We start from the raw sequence: 17,184 nt of genomic DNA on the forward strand, positions 1-17,184 counted from the left end.
GTCAGTCAGTCAGTCAGTCAGTCAGTCAGCCAGCCAGCCAGCCAGCCAGCCAGCCAGCCAGCCAGCCAGCCAGCCAGCCAGCCAGCCAGCCAGTCAGTCAGTTAGTCCATCAGTCAGTCAGTCTCCTGGCGCAGGCTGCCTCTCCCTCGCCGGCTCCAGCCAGCGTGCCTTGCCTCACCAGCCGAGGGACACACAGCCTTGTCACTGGTGAGTTTGTTGTGCACCACAGTCAGGCAGGGTGTGTCTGCTGGTGCACCCTCACTCTGCCAGCCTCTCTGCCATTCCTCTCACTGCCCAGGAGTCTCTCCCGCACCAAGCCACGTGACGGCCGCCACCCAGCACCGCCCATGCCAGGACCCACAGGACCATCACCCACACCCCTCCCATCCGTCCACACCTCATCGAAAAACTTGTCTTATTTGGCCTCAGCGTAGACACACACACACACACACACACACACACACACCAGTTTGGAAGAACTCTAAGCTAACTAAACTTAACCTAACCTAACCTAAGCTAAGGTAAGCTATCTGGCAATACTGACCTGTTTGTCTGGGGGCACCTTGACAGCATTGTGTATTGCACCCTTCAACACCTCAACACTGCACAAAATAAATAAACCAATTATTATTATTATTATTATTATTATTATTATTATTATTATTATTATTATTATTATTATTATTAGTGTGATTGTTGCCTCAGATTGTTCAGCTAACTAAAGGCTTACTCAAGTACCTATGTAGGCCTATGTATATTGACAGGTCACAAAATCTGTAGGCCTATGTATATTGACTGGTCACAAAATCTGTAGGCCTATGTATATTGACAGGTCACAAACACACACATTGATATAATTCTAATTACATAAATACCTTTGCCAAAAAATACATCTCTCTCTCTCTCTCTCTCTCTCTCTCTCTCTCTCTCTCTCTCTCTCTCTGCCTACCTCTCTAGTGCCAGGTTCATGTCAAAGGTCATCATGGTGCCAGTGTCAACGAGGAAAACGTAAATCATGTTGGCTCGGTTGAGGTCAGGTCAGGTCAGCCAGCCAGCCGTCCAATCACAATCCACAAAGCTCTGGGCCAATGGGAGGGCTGATGGTGATCCCCTGTTGACCAATAGGATGGCTTGGTTTTTGCTTGGCTGAGGAGAGAGAGAGAGAGAGAGAGAGAGAGAGAGAGAGAGAGAGAGAGAGAGAGAGAGAGAGAGAGAGAGAGAGAGAGAGAGAGAGAGAGAGAGAGAAAGGTTAGGTTAGGTTGCTTTAGATTTCATTGTGTTAGGTTAGGTTAGGTTAGGTTAGGTTAGGTTAGGTTAGGTTAGGTGAGGTGAGGTTAGGTTAGGTTAGGGGTGGGTCAGGCTAGGTCGACGCATCACCTGTGGTACAAATGCATCAAAAACACCTTTGGTCATTTTTTTTATAGCATCACCTTAGTTATCCTGCTAAATTTGCAGCTACAACCAACACTGCCATCCCCTTTACTTCTTGCACCATACCCTAACCTAACCTAACCTAACCTAACCTAACCTAACTCTAACCTAACCTAACCTGACTTAAGCTAACCTAACCTGATCTAACCTAACTCTAACCTAACCTGATCTAACCTAACCTGACTTAAGCTAACCTAACCTAACCTAACTCTAACCTAACCTAACCTAACCTGATCTAACCTAACCTAAGCTAACCTAACCTCACCCAACCAAGGCTAACCTAACCTAACCTGACCAAAGTTAACCTAACCTAACCTAACCCTAAGCTACCTAACTCAAGCCACTAGCTGCATCAGACAACAACAAGAGGTGCCCCTGTGTTGGCAAGCTTCCCACTGCTGCAGCGCCATTCACACTGCAGCCATCAAGGAGAAAGCACATGGGCACCTTCTCTCTGTCCCAACAATTCGTGTGGCTTGACATGCGCACGCACACACACACACACACACACACACATATTTATTTACACACACACATATATTTATTTACTTATGTGTGTGTGTGTGTGTGTGTGTGTGTGTGTGTGTGTGTGTGTGTGTGTGTGAGTGTAGTGAGCAGTGTTGTTTATAGAAAGTGTGTTTACTTCAAGATTATTCAAACCATTTGTGTGTGACATGCACATTTGTGACAAGCCAGCGACAACTTTGTTTGTTTGGGCAGCACGTTAATTTTAGCATTGAGAACAGAGAAGGCTTCCGTGCTGGAACACGCTGCATGCCACTCACCAAACCACTCACACTAATCCCACTCATTTTCTTCACCTACAAATACAAGTTGTTGCAAATGTCATAATTTATTGATTTATTTCATCAGTGTAGGTGGTTTTCAATGACACAACTCCAATTCTGCACTGCAAATTGTTTGTTTGTTTGTGTTACCGTGTCTTAGTTGTTCACACCATAAAAAGGGTGAGTGTTCAGTGGTGGAGTGTGAACACCTTGCCTCAGAGGAAAGGGTCAATGCATGTTGGTGTGTTGGTGTTGCACATGTTCCTGTCCCTTGCTAATGTTCAACAGTCAACAAAAGGTGCACTCAGTAATTGCAAAGGAGAAAAATTACTTTAAATCTACAGTTGTGTTTACTGACCAGCGCACCACTGGTGTGCCAAGCCCCATACACCAGTGTGCTCACTGCTGCACCCGTCCACCTGTCCATGGTGCACAACAACCTCACGGCTTAACACAACACAACACAACACAACACAAGCTAACCTAACTCAACATAATATTACCAAACCTAACCTAACCAAACCTAACCAAACCTAACCAAACCTAACTTAACCTAACCAAACCTAACTTAACCTAACCAAACATAATATTACCTAACTTAACCTAACCAAACCTAACTTAACCTAACCAAACCTAATTAACCTAACCAAACATAATATTACCCAACCTAACCTAACCAAACCTAACCAAACCTAACCAAACCTAACTTAACCTAACCAAACCTAACTTAACCTAACCAAACATAATATTACCTAACTTAACCTAACCAAACCTAACCTAACCTAACCAAACCTAACTTAACCTAACCAAACCTAACCAAACCTAACTTAACCTAACCAAACCTAACCAAACCTAACCTAACCTAACCTAACCAAACCTAACTTAACCTAACCAAACCTAACCATACCTAACCAATCCTATCCAAACCTAACCATACCTAACCAAACCTAACTTAACCTAATCAAACCTAAAGTGAAGCAAGAATTGACTTACTGGTTCACAATTGCCAGGTGAAGCAAGCAAATTTACAGTTTACAAGACGCTGGCGTGACCTGCGAGACTCAACACTGTCCTTTCTTTCTTCCTTCCTTCCTTCTTTCCTTCCTTCCTTCCTTACTTTATTTGTTTGTCATGAATTGTTCTCCTTCCTTCCTGCAGACACAACACTTAATGATATTCACGAAACAAATAACAACAGGAGGAGGAGGAGGAGGAGGAGGAGGAGGAGATAATTATACGGAAAAAGAGACCAAGGAGAGAGAGAGAGAGAGAGAGAGAGAGAGAGAGAGAGAGAGAGAGAGAGAGAGAGAGAGAGAGAGAGAGAAAAAGAGAGAGAGAGAGATCAGGAAATTAAACCTTAGTAGTAGTAGTAGTAGTAGTAGTAGTAGTAGTAGTAGTAGTAGTAGTTTTCGTTGCGTGTGTACGAGAGAGAGAGAGAGAGAGAGAGAGAGAGAGAGAGAGAGAGAGAGAGAGAGAGAGAGAGAGAGAGAGAGAGAGAGAGAGAGAGATCGCCCTCACTCATCAGGCAGAGGAGACAGCAGCGGCCTGAGAGGTGCCTTCAAAAGACACACGCACACACACACGCACACACACACAGGCAGGCTCACACGCACACACAGACGCACATACACATAGACAGCAGGAGGAGGACCACTGTGACAAAGGTAAACAAGGCAACAATGACGATGATCTTGTTCTTGATCTTGTTGTTATTCTTCTTGTGACGTCTTCCGCAGATCGGCTACTTGAAAGCACGGGGTCAACATGTCTCCTCTAATTTAACACCTAAACTCCCTCAGGCGTACTTCCCAGGCGTGCACAAGGGACTTTTTCATCTCTTTTAGGGTCCCTTCCCTTTCTTCCTTGCCACGACACACTGGCAGCAATGTCAGCGTGCCTCTGTGTGTGAGCTGGAGGAGGCAGTAGACACGTGCCGAAATGATAATTACTCCCAGTGAGGTGTGCAGCACTGTTCAGGGGGTGCTGTGAACTTATCATTAAACCCAGATGTGACCTAACTGAACGTTTCCCTTTGTGTCTCACAACACAAGGGGGCAGTCACAGCCTGCCCTCTAAAGACAACTCTCTTCCTCCACACAAAACTACAAGCACCTAATAACACACACACCATTCACTCAAAAATTTTAAAATCATCATGGCGACTCCTACACCAGCCTCGGAATCCCCATCTGGTGAGGGGACCATAAATGTCCCCAGGTCGGACTGCCTTTCCGTCGACGACCCTAAGTGTCTTGACACCCCCCTCAACTTTTTCTTCATTAACTTGTGCATTCGCGGTCTAAGATCTAATTTTCAATCTGTAGAACACCACCTCTCCTCTTCTAAACCTCATCTTCTTTTCCTCACTGAAACTCAGGTGTCTGAGGCAACTGACAGTAGCCCCTTTTCTGTTCCCTCCTACTTTCTCTATCCTCATTTTCGATCCAAAGCTGGATGCTGCGTTTATGTGCCAATGACTTAACCTGCTCTCGTGCCCATGCTCTTGATCTTCCGAGTTTTCCACCATCTGGCTACGACTACAGAGTCACTCTCATACTAAATTTATCTGTGCTGTATACCTCTCACCTAACTCCTCTGACTATAAGAAATTCTTTGACTACTTAACTTCCAAAGTGGAGCACATTCTGACCCTCTTCCCTTTTGCAGAGATCTCCATTCTTGGAGACTTAAATGTTCACCACCAGCTTTGGCTTTCCTCTCCCTTCACAGACCATCCTGGTGAACTAGCCTACAACTTTGCTATCCTCCATGACCTAGAGCAACACCCTACTCGTATTCCTGACTGTCTTGGAGATACGCCCAACATTCTTGACCTTTTCCTGATCTCTAATCCTTCTGCTTATGCTGTCACCCTTTCTTCTCCATTGGGCTCCTCCGATCACAATTGTTGTTGTTGTTGTTGTTGTTGTTGTTGTTGTTGTTGCTGCTGCTGTTGTGGTGGCGGCGGTGGTGGTGCTAGTGCTGGCTGTGGTGTCAATTCTGTGTGCTGTGTGGGCTGCTCTGTGGCTGTGAATACACTGTGGCTCATCACACTGCTCACTCGTCCCTCCTGTGTGAAAAAAACAGCTTAGGTTAGCTTATGTTAGGTTAGGTTAGGTTAGGTTAGGTTAGGTTAGGTTAGGTTAGCTTAAGTTAGGTTAGGTTAGGTTAGGTTAAGTTAGGTTAGGTTAGGTTAGGTTAGGTTAGGTTAGCTTACGTTCGGTTAGGTTAGGTTAGGTTAGGTTAGGTTAGGTTAGGTTAGCTTACGTTAGGTTAGGTTAGGTTAGGTTAGCTTAAGTTAGGTTAGGTTAGGTTAGGTTAAGTTAGGTTAGGTTAGGTTAGGTTAGGTTAGGTTAGCTTACGTTAGGTTAGGTTAGGTTAGGTTAGGTTAGGTTAGGTTAGCTTACGTTAGGTTAGGATAGGTTAGGTTAGGTTAGCTTACGTTAGGTTAGGTTAGGTTAGGTTAAGTTAGGTTAGGTTAGGTTAGGTTATGTTATGTTAGGTAAGGTTAGGTTAAGTTAGGTTAGGTTAGGTTAGGTTAGGTTAGGTTAGGTTAGGTTAGGTTATGTTACGTCATGTCAAGCTTGTTGAAATACTGAGTGGGATGAAGTGACATAATCTGTGTGACATATTTTAGAGGCACAACAAATACATTAATTGCTGTACACTGTATTATTCTGCATCACAAAGTCACGCACAGTGGAGGCCTTGCTTTTCAGTCCTAACTCCTTGCTGAGTGACCAGACCCCCTCCTAGTCACCCTTGTCATGTCCCCTGTGCCACTTGAAGACCCCCACCAGACCCTCTCCTAGTCACCCTTGTCATGTCCCCTGTGCCACTTGAAGACCCCCACCAGACCCCCCTCCTAGTCACCCTTGTCATGTCCCCTGTGCCACTTGAAGACCCCCACCAGACCCCCTCCTAGTCACCCTTGTCATGTCCCCTGTGCCACTTGAAGACCCCCACCAGACCCCCTCCTAGTCACCCTTGTCATGTCCCCTGTGCCACTTGAAGACCTCCACCAGACCCCCTCTTAGTCACCCTTGTCATGTCCCCTGTGCCACTTGAAGACCCCCACCAGACCCCCTCCTAGTCACCCTTGTCATGTCCCCTGTGCCACTTGAAGACCCCCACCAGACCCCCTCCTAGTCACCCTTGTCATGTCCCCTGTGCCACTTGAAGACCCCCACCAGACCCCCTCCTAGTCACCCTTGTCATGTCCCCTGTGCCACTTGAAGACCCCCACCAGACCCCCTTCTAGTCACCCTTGTCATGTCCCCTGTGCCACTTGAAGACCCCCACCAGACCCCCTCTTAGTCACCCTTGTCATGTCCCCTGTGCCACTTGAAGACCTCCACCAGACCCCTCCTTGAATGTGTTAGTCAAGAGGCAGTAGTAATAGTAGTAGTAGTAGTAGTATACAAACCTGCAGAGCTAGTGTCTCTTCCTCAGACATATAAAAAGATAAAAACTGAGCAATATCAGGCAGGTCTGTGGCTGCTGGCTGTGACAGAGAAAGGGGGCACATATCACCCTCCATTTTGCTCTCTCTCTCTCTCTCTCTGTCTGTCTGTCTCTCGCTCTCTCTCTCTCACTGCCTGTCTGTCTGTGTGCCTCTTGCTCTCTCTCTCTCTCTCTCTTCTTTTCCCTTTCTTGTTGAATCTCTGTAAGACACAAAAGATTATTAACATTAACACTTTACATAGTAGTAGTAGTAGTAGTAGTAGTAGTAGTAATAGTAGTAGTAATGATAGTAACAGCAAGGATTCATCATATTACTAAGTTTCTCTCTTTCTCTCTCTCTCTCTCACTGTCACCAACGCAGTGTTGCATCTCTAGCCATCTTCTACCAGTTAACCAGTATTCTCAGTCATTCACCAGGGGCCCTGTGCTCTCTCACCACAACTGTTATGCCAGGCCAAAGGGAAGGTTAACCTGGTTCTCAAGAGTGTTTCTCCTGTCAGTAATGCAGAAATGTTGTTAATCTGTCACTGCAACTGTAAAAACACCCTTGAAAACCCTTGTCACTTCAACTACAGCCTTTTAAAAGAGTGTTTCTCCTGTCAGTAATGCAGAAATGTTGTTAATCTGTCACTGCAACTGTAAAAACACCCTTGAAAACCTGCGTCACTTCAACTACAGCCTTTTAAAAGAGTGTTTCTCCTGTCAGTAATGCAGAAATGTTGCTAATCTGTCACTATAACTGTAAAAACACCCTTGAAAACTCTTGCCACTTCAACTACAGCCTTTTAAAAGAGCGTTTCTCCAGTCAGTAATGCAAAAATGTTGTTAATCTGTCACTGCAACTGTAAAAACACCCTTGAAAACCTGCGTCACTTCAACTACAGCCTTTTAAAAGCATTTCTCTTGTCAGTAATGCAGAAATATTGTTAATCTGTCACTGCAACTGTAAAAACACCCTTGAAAACCTGCGTCACTTCAACTACAGTCTTTTAAAAGCGTGTTTCTCCTGTCAGTAATGCAGAAATGTAGTTAATCTGTCACTGGAACCTTAAAAACACCCTTGAAAACCTGCGTCACTTCAACTAGAGCCTTTTAAAAGTGTTTCTCCTGTCAATAATGCAGAAATGTTGTTAATCTGTCACTGCAACTGTAAAAACACCCTTGAAAACACACGTCACTTCAACTACAGCCTTTTAAACGAGTGTTTCTCCTGTCAGTAATGCAGAAATGTTAATATGTCACTGCAACTGTAAAAACACCCTTGAAAACCCTTGTCACTTCAACTACAGCCTTTTAAAAGAGTGTTTCTCCTGTCAGTAATGCAGAAATGTTGTTAATCTGTCACTGCAACTGTAAAAACACCCTTGAAAACCCACGTCACTTCAACTACAGCCTTGTAAAAGTTTCTCCTGTCAGTAATGCAGAAATGTTGTTAATCTGTCACTGCAACTGTAAAAACACTCTTGAAAACCTGCGTCACTTCAACTACAGCCTTTTAAAAGAGTGTTTCTCCTGTCAGTAATGCAGAAATGTTGTTAATCTGTCACTACAACTGTAAAAACACCCTTGAAAACCTGCGTCACTTCAACTACAGCCTTTTAAAAGCATTTCTCTTGTCAGTAATGCAGAAATATTGTTGATCTGTCACTGCAACTGTAAAAACACCCTTGAAAACCTGCGTCACTTCAACTACAGTCTTTTAAAAGCGTGTTTCTCCTGTCAATAATGCAGAAATGTTGTTAATCTGTCACCGTTCACACACAACAGCACAACAGCAAGTGTAACAGCAAGCTGAGTCTATGCATTCTAGTTAGGACTTAGTTAACTTAGGTCAGGTTAGAGCACTAGTGTCGACGTGGGGTCCCCGGCTGGCTGGCGTATGGCAGGTCTGCATTGCCAGATGTGTATTTTCCTTGCAGTGTTACCAGGTCAGGCGAGGATACCACTCTCTCTCTCTCTCTCTCTCTCTCTGTCTCTCTCTCTCATTATAGCTGTTGTGTTTATGCATGTATGAGAGAGAGAGAGAGAGTTAAGGTAAGGTTGGTTTGGCTTGCTGTGCCTCTCCCAGTGACACAGCCTCCACAGCCTTGGGTCACTAAGAGCGCTTCTAATGTTTAAAATGTGTCAATCTTGTTACTCTGTCAGTGGACGCGTCACAGGAGCCCTAACACCCGCGTCACTTCGTCTGAGAGTAGCGGTGGTGGTGGCGCGGACTTGTGTGACACTCTTGTGCACAATGTGTCCCTACATCTTGCATTGTCTGCCATTTCTTGCACGGATAATGATTCAAAGGCTGTTAGCTTTGCAGTTGTGTTGGTTCCCTGTTTAATGAATTTTGTAACGTGGAACAAGAACAAGAAGAAGAGGAGGAGGAAGAAGAGGAGGAGGAGGAAGAAGAGGAAGGCTGAGTGTAAATGAAGTGAAGGAAGACAAACATACAGACACAGAATAAGGAAGGAAATAAAGGCAATGAACACTGACACGACAAACACACACACAAACACACACAGGGAGGTTAACAAACACCTGCTTTTCTCTCTTATTTCAGGTGTGTGCGTGCGTGTGTGCGCGGGTGGAGGTAGAGGAGGGAGGGGCGCAAGGGTGGGCGGCGGTCCCTGCCTCACCTGAGTTCTGGGAGTGGAGGAAATTGAAAGAGTGTCACTGGTCACCGAACCCTTCTGTCCGCCATCACGGTTCTTGTAAACAACGCCAAGAGACCGCTAGGGCAAACACTTTTCTTCTATCTTCACTATCACTGTCCTGTTACTATTTTACTGTGCATTATTAAATTCAGTGTATTTTTTACAAGTACTGTGATGTTTTCTTTGGTCTTAATCGTCTAGTTCTCTTTCTTGTAATATATAGTAACTCATGTCTACGCTTCTGTCTCCAGTAACACCATTTTGTTACTAATTTCCTATGCGTCGGTGACCATTTACTTCTGCTACTTACTTCTTATGTACATGTTATGTATAAACTTCTAGGCAAAGAATAAATGAAGTGTTAAAGAGACCGCCGGGCTAAAGCATTCTTCCTTGTTTCCTATCGAGAAGTCTGTCTTTGAAATTACGGCATGAAAATAAATTATGCTTCGCCTACTTGAGAACCACGTCTTTTATTTCTGAATTATGATAAAATTAACAGCATTCCTATATATAATCGCTAAGAACATTTCAGCGTTTGCTAGTACTGATCAGTGAATACAAAAGTTCTAGACTGGGATTTCATTAATGCCTTTGTAGTACGCATTTGCAGTACGCATTTGCAGTATGTGTTTGCAGTATGTGTTTGCAGTATGTGTTTGCAGTATGTGGTTGCAGTATGTGTTTGCAGTATGTGTTTGCAGTATGTGGTTGCAGTATGTGGTTGCAGTATCTGGTTTAGGGCACAACTTTAAGCTTCTGTCTTGAAAGAACGAAGTGAAAGGGAAGAGTCAAGTTGGACAGAGCAATGATGAACTGCAGAGTTCCATCACGGCCTTAATTACTGCTAATGTACTTGTGAGAGAAGGAAATAAGTAAATGAATCATTAATAGGTAAAAAACCGCAATTGCTGTACAAAGACAAGCAAAAAAGGCTGTGGTCAGTGTGACGGCAGCTGTAACAAAGGTGAACCATTGTCAACAGAATATGCATGCTAACTGTTCTGTGGAGGTGTGCAAAGCATTCGTGCATATAATTTCGTTGTGCTATTCCGGCGTGCAGGTACATTGGCTTGTAGTGTAAGGCTCGGCTGTGTATCCGGTGTGTGGAGGCGTGTGAGGAAGTGCTGAGTGAACTGAATCACCAAGCCCGCTACACGTGTGGTGCTACCTCTTTGTTGAACACTGTCCTCTCAACACCACTGTTTTTAAAGGCCAGAGAGGTGACTCGGCGGGTTCTCAAGGGCGTTTCTCTTGTCGACAATGTAGAAATGTTGTTAACCTGTCACTCAAGTCGTAAAAGCTCCCTTGAAAACCTGTAGCTTCAGGTAACACAGCCTTTTGAGAGTAGGTGGAACTCCACAGTCTGTGTCTGTTAGTGGGCCATGCTGTCACCTGTCAGCTTTCCACCTACATACACTGATGCATGGACTTCATTAATGACACACCTTGGAAAAGTAACCTGTTCACTGCTTTCCGTGCTGGTGAGGCAACGCTTCATCAGCACTGGCAGCAGCTGTCAAGAGTTGGTGAGGTAGGCGGCGGGTGGCGCAGCGCCTCGTGGAGCAAGGCTGGAGGTGACAGGCCACGGGTGGAGCTTCCTTGATCTGTGCACCGGCCAAGGGCAACAATATTATATAAAAACAATAAATCAACAAAAAATGCCCACTGAAGTGCCGGTCCCCGAATAGAGACAGAAGCGGTAGTCAAAAATTGAAGGATAAGTGTGTTGAAGCCTCCCTCCTGAAAGAGTTCAAGTCACAGGAAGGAGGAAATACAGAAGCAGGCTGGGAGTTCCAGAGTTTACCAGAGAAAGGGAGGAATGACTAAGAATATTGGTTAACTCTTGCATTGGGGAGGTGGACAGAACAGTGGTGAATGACTGAGAATATTGGTTAACTCTTGCATTGGGGAGGTGGACAGAATAGTGGTGAATGACTAAGAATACTGGTTAACTCTTGCATTGGGGAGGTGAACAGACTAGTGGTGAATGACTGAGAATACTGGTTAACTCTTGCATTCTTGCATTTCGAGGAGGCAGTAGACACCTGCCGAAACGATAATTACTCCCAGTGAGGTCTAAAGCACTGTTCAGCGGGTGCTGTGAACTTATCATTAAACCCAGCTGTGACCTCACTGAACGTTTCCCTTTGTGTCTCACAACACAAGGGGGTAGTCACAGCCTGCCCTCTAAAGACAACTCTCTTCCTCCACACAAAACTACAAGCACCTAATAACACACACACCCTTCACTCAAAAAATTTTAAAATCATGGCGACTCCTACACCAGCCTCGGAGTCCCCATCTGGGGAGGGGACCATAAATGTCCCCAGGTCGGACTGCCTTTCCGTCGACGACCCTAAGTGTCTTGACACCCCCCTCAACTTTTTCTTCATTAACTTCTGCAACATTCGCGGTCTAAGATCTAATTTTCAATCTGTAGAACACCACCTCTCCTCTTCTAAACCTCATCTTCTTTTCCTCACTGAAACTCAGGTGTCTGAGGCAACTGACAGTAGCCCCTTTTCTGTTCCCTCCTACTTTCTCTATCCTCATTTTCGATCCAAAGCTGGATGCTGCGTTTATGTGCGCAATGACTTAACCTGCTCTCGTGCCCACGCTCTTGAATCTTCCGAGTTTTCCACCATCTGGCTACGACTACAGAGTCATTCTCATACTAAATTTATCTGTGCTGTATACCTCTCTCCTAACTCCTCTGACTATAAGAAATTCTTTGACTACTTAACTTCCAAAGTGGAGCACATTCTGACCCTCTTCCCTTTTGCAGAGATCTCCATTCTTGGAGACTTCAATGTTCACCACCAGCTTTGGCTTTCCTCTCCCTTCACTGACCATCCTGGTGAACTAGCCTACAACTTTGCTATCCTCCATGACCTAGAGCAATTGGTGCAACACCCTACTCGTATTCCTGACCGTCTTGGAGATACGCCCAACATTCTTGACCTTTTCCTGACCTCTAATCCTTCTGCTTATGCTGTCACCCTTTCTTCTCCGTTGGGACCCTCCGATCACAATCTCATATCTTTATCTTGTCCTATCACTCCAATCCCTCCTCAGGATCCCCCTAAGCGAAGGTGCCTCTGGCGTTTTGCATCTGCTAGTTGGGGGGACCTGAGGCGGTATTTTGCTGATTTTCCTTGGAATGACTACTGCTTCCGTGTCAGAGACCCGTCTTTGTGTGCTGAGCGCATAACAGAGGTGATAGTGTCTGGCATGGAGGCGTACATTCCTCACTCTTTTTCTCGTCCTAAACCTTCTAAACCTTGGTTTAACACAGCTTGTTCTCGTGCTATACATGATAGAGAGGTGGCCCACAAAAGGGCCTTCCTTCACCAGAATCTCATGCACTTTATATTTCTGCCCGGAACCATGCCAAGTCTGTTCTCCAACTAGTCAAAAGCTCGTTCATTAACAGAAAATGTCAAAACCTTTCAAGATCTAACTCCCCTCGTGATTTCTGGCTTCTAGCCAAAAATATCTCCAATAACTTTGCTTCTTCTTCTTTCCCTCCTCTACTTCAACCAGATGGCACCACTGCTATCACATCTATTTGTAAAGCTGAACTCTTTGCTCAAACCTTTGCTAAAAACTCTACCTTGGACGATTCTGGGCTTGTTCCTCCCTCTCCTCCACCCTCTGACTACTTCATGCCACGTATTAAAATTCTTCGTAATGATGTTTTCCATGCCCTCGCTGGCCTAAACCCTCGGAAGGCTTATGGACCTGATGGGGTCCCTCCTATTGTTCTCCGAAACTATGCCTCCGTGCTTGCACCTTGCCTAGTCAAACTCTTTCAGCTCTGTCTGTCAACATCTACCTTTCCTTCTTGCTGGAAGTTTGCCTACATTCAACCTGTTCCTAAAAAGGGTGACCGCTCTAATCCCTCAAACTACCGTCCTATTGCTTTAATTTCCTGCTTATCTAAAGTTTTTGAATCTATCCTCAACAGGAAGATTCTTAAACATCTATCACTTCACAACCTTCTATCTGATCGCCAGTATGGGTTCCGTCAAGGCCGCTCTACTGGTGATCTTCTGGCTTTTCTTACTGAGTCTTGGTCATCCTCTTTTAGAGACTTTGGTGAAACTTTTGCTGTTGCCTTGGACATATCAAAAGCCTTTGATAGAGTCTGGCACAAAGCTTTGATTTCCAAACTACCCTCCTACGGTTTCTATCCTTCTCTCTGTAACTTCATCTCAAGTTTCCTTTCTGACCGTTCTATTGCTGCTGTGGTAGACGGTCACTGTTCTTCTCCTAAATCTATTAACAGTGGTGTTCCTCAGGTTTCTGTCCTGTTACCCACTCTCTTCTTATTATTCATTAATGATCTTCTAAACCAAACTTCTTGTCCTATCCACTCCTATGCTGATGATACCACCCTGCACTTTTCCACGTCTTTTCATAGACGTCCAACCCTTCAGGAGGTAAACATATCACGCAGGGAAGCCACAGAACGCCTGACTTCTGATCTTTCTAAAATTTCTGATTGGGGCAGAGCAAACTTGGTATTGTTCAATGCCTCAAAAACTCAATTCCTCCATCTATCAACTTGACACAATCTTCCAGACAACTATCCCCTCTTCTTCAATGACACTCAACTGTCCCCCTCTTCTACACTGAACATCCTCGGTCTGTCCTTTACTTATAATCTGAACTGGAAACTTCACATCTCATCTCTAGCTAAAACAGCTTCCATGAAGTTAGGTGTTCTGAGACGTCTCCGCCAGTTTTTCTCACCCCCCCAGCTGCTAACTCTGTACAAGGGCCTTATCCGTCCATGTATGGAGTATGCTTCACATGTCTGTGGGGGTTCCACTCATACTGCTGTTCTAGACAGGGTGGAATCAAAAGCTTTTCGTCTCATCAACTCCTCTCCTCTAACTGACTGTCTTCAGCCTCTCTCTCACCGCCGCAATGTTGCATCTCTAGCTGTCTTCTACCGCTATTTTCATGCTAACTGCTCTTCTGATCTTGCTAACTGCATGCCTCCCCTCCTTCCGCGGCCTCGCTGCACAAGACTTTCTTCTTTCTCTCACTCCTATTCTGTCCACCTCTCTAACGCAAGAGTTAACCAGTATTCTCAATCATTCATCCCTTTCTCTGGTAAACTCTGGAACTCCTTGCCTGCTTCTGTATTTCCACCTTCCTATTACTTGAATTCCTTCAAGAGGGAGGTTTCAAGACACTTATCCACCAATTTTTGACCACTGCTTTGACCCTTTTAAGGGACTGGCATTTCAGTGGGCATTTTTTTTTTATTAGATTTTTGTTGCCCTTGGCCAGTGTCCTTCCTACATAAAAAAAAAAAAAAAAAAAATTCGGGAGGTGAACAGAACAGTGGTGAATGACTGAGAATACTGATTAACTCTTGCATTGGGGAGGTGGACAGAACAGTGGTGAATGACTGAGAATACTGGTTAAGTGTTGCATTGTGGAGGTGGACAGAACAGTGGTGAATGACTGAGAATACTGGTTAACGTGGTGAGAGAAGGAAGAAAGTATTGAACCAGGACATGATACTCTCAGTTTTCTTGGTCGATGATTGACGTGAGAAATACAGAGACCAAGCTGAGCAGAAGTAAGGAAGGTGTGTGCAAAAGGAACAAATTCTAATCAGGTGAAGGCGAATGAAGGTAAAAGCGAATGTTTGATTGTTGTGAAGAATGACGACCTCAAGAGGCTGGATGTGTTCAGCCGAAAGATTACTGCCAGCCACGGCAGTAGAGAAGGCAGGCAAAAACTTGCCAACTAAGCAAGATCTCTTCCTCCAGCAACAATGTCGGTGATAATTGTATTTCTTTTGGCGTAGTGGAAGATATAACGGAACAGGAGGCGCCTGTACACACGTCCCTGGCTGAATAGAAGAGAAGGAAGGCGCGTCTGCCACGCTCTTTTGCCTGAGCCGAGCGTGCAAGACCCAGCCACCATGAGGCAGTGGATAGGCCTCAACAAGGAGCAGTACCGTGGTCTCCTGCGGCTTGTGACTCGCCTATCAAGAAGGAGGATGCCCACGTGAGGGATGCAGTGACTCCTGGTGAACGCCTCACACTGACGCTGCGTTATCTAACAACAGCTAAGGAACACCGATCGGTAACTACTGACAACTTGGCCCCTTCTGCAGCGATACTACTCTTTTAGAGAGAGAGAGAGAGAGAGAGAGAGAGAGAGAGAGAGAGTCTTCGGTCCCAGTGATGACGTTGTTGGTTTGTCATTAGCTCCAACATCAACTTTTGTGCCTCAGGACGCCACACCATGCACAACTCCCCCGAGGACCTGAGGTAAACAGAGCAGCGCGCGGCTGGACAAGCCCAACCTGTCGGTGTTGTTGGCGCGGCTGGCAATTCAGCCGCCAGGCACCAAAATTTCCACCGGCGGGCTATCGCGGCTTGCGGCGGCTGGCAATTCAGCAGCGAATTGGCAAGTGTGAACCCGCCTTTCGGTGTGATAACAGAGTGCAATTTATCACTGAAAGATGAGATAAAGCAGGTGTTGAGGGCAGCAGGAAGTGCCATCTCGGAAATATTGCATTTGTCAGGAAATACTTGGATGAAAGAAAAGACAATGGAGATGGTTGTTCATGAGCAGGTAATGGGGAGGCTGGAACATTACAATGCACTTCATTAAGACCTACCACCACGACCACAACAACCACAATAATAACACTGGTAATAATGACAATAATAATGACCCTCACACCAACAACAACAACAACAACAACAACAACAACAACAACAACAACAACAACAGTTACAGTACTCTCGTTTACCAGCATACATTAACATAGCATGGTACCCTCCCAGCCTTTCCCTGCCCCTCCCCCCCTCCCGTTCCACTGCCTCTATGTACACTTTCCTTTGCTGTGCCTCAGGAGCGCCGTGACGCCTGCCTCCACCTCGTCAGCTGTGCCTCGACCCTCCACTTCTCTTCCCTCCTGACTTGTTCCACTTCCTCGCTATACTTCAGGTTCTTTTTCTTTTATTCTTTCATTATTACTATTTCTTTTTATTATTTTGCTGCCTCATTGTTGTTTTGTTTCGCTTTGCTTTGGAAGCCTAACCTGTCTGCAGCCTTCTTCTCCCGCCTGTTTTCCGCAACCTATGACAACAATGATGATGATGATGATGATGATGCAATGGTAATAATAATAAATGTAATAATAATAATAATAATAATAATGATAATAATATTGATAATAATAATAAAATCAATAATGGTAATAGTATTAATGGTAATACTTATAATGACCATAACAGGAATAAGACAATGATAATATTACTGCATCAGTTGTGTTTGTGTGACCACTTGTATGAAAGATGTTTGCCACCACTTATTGTAAGAGTGTTTTGGTGGCAGTGTGTGTGACCAGTGATGGCGACCCACCCACCAGTGGTTCTGTGCTGACTACTAGTAGTCACCTGTGTTGTTGTGGAGTTGACGGAGTGATGATGCTTGTAACTTGCCCAGTCCATGAAGCTGCTTGGAGTGTTGGCAGCGTGGAGAACCAGAGTGAAGTGGTGATTCTGGCAGCTTGGAGGCTGTGGCAAGTCGTTGATATGTTGATATGTGTGCCAATAAAACACACGGGGACGAGGGTGCCTCATTTAATGACGGAGAACTCATTGGTACACACTGGATTCAACATGACACTGTACTGTGAGATTGCCCTCTCTCTCTCTCTCTCTCTCTCTCTCTCTCTCTCTCTCTCTCTCTCTCTCTCTCTCTCTCTCTCTCTCTCTCTCTCTCTCTCTCTCTCTCTCTCTCTCTCTCTCTCTCTCTCTCTCTCTCTCTCTCTCTCTCTCTCTCTCTCTCTCTCTCTCTCTCTCTCTCTCTCTCTCTCT

At 45.1% G+C, this 17,184-nt stretch overlaps 1 protein-coding gene across 3 annotated transcripts in view; it reads right to left on the bottom strand.

Annotated features, from left to right (window-relative positions):
- The window catches only part of LOC135097285 (RB1-inducible coiled-coil protein 1-like), a 55,117-nt gene extending 45,665 nt beyond the window's left edge, over positions 1 to 9,452 (bottom strand). The window contains exons 1-6 of one of the 3 annotated variants that reach the window (XR_010265563.1): positions 9,308 to 9,452; positions 6,646 to 6,883; positions 5,092 to 5,289; positions 3,213 to 3,371; positions 950 to 1,146; positions 545 to 602 (exon numbers count right to left, since the gene is read on the bottom strand). The gene's annotated coding sequence lies outside the window, so the exon portion shown is untranslated. The remainder of the gene's footprint in view (positions 1 to 544; positions 603 to 949; positions 1,147 to 3,212; positions 3,372 to 5,091; positions 5,290 to 6,645; positions 6,884 to 9,307) is intronic. The other 2 variants (XM_063999093.1, XR_010265564.1) reach the window with 2 other exon arrangements.
- Between the last annotated feature and the right edge of the window lie 7,732 nt (positions 9,453 to 17,184).

Source organism: Scylla paramamosain, unplaced genomic scaffold (genome assembly GCF_035594125.1).
Source record: "Scylla paramamosain isolate STU-SP2022 unplaced genomic scaffold, ASM3559412v1 Contig16, whole genome shotgun sequence".
Lineage (NCBI taxonomy): Eukaryota > Metazoa > Arthropoda > Malacostraca > Decapoda > Portunidae > Scylla > Scylla paramamosain.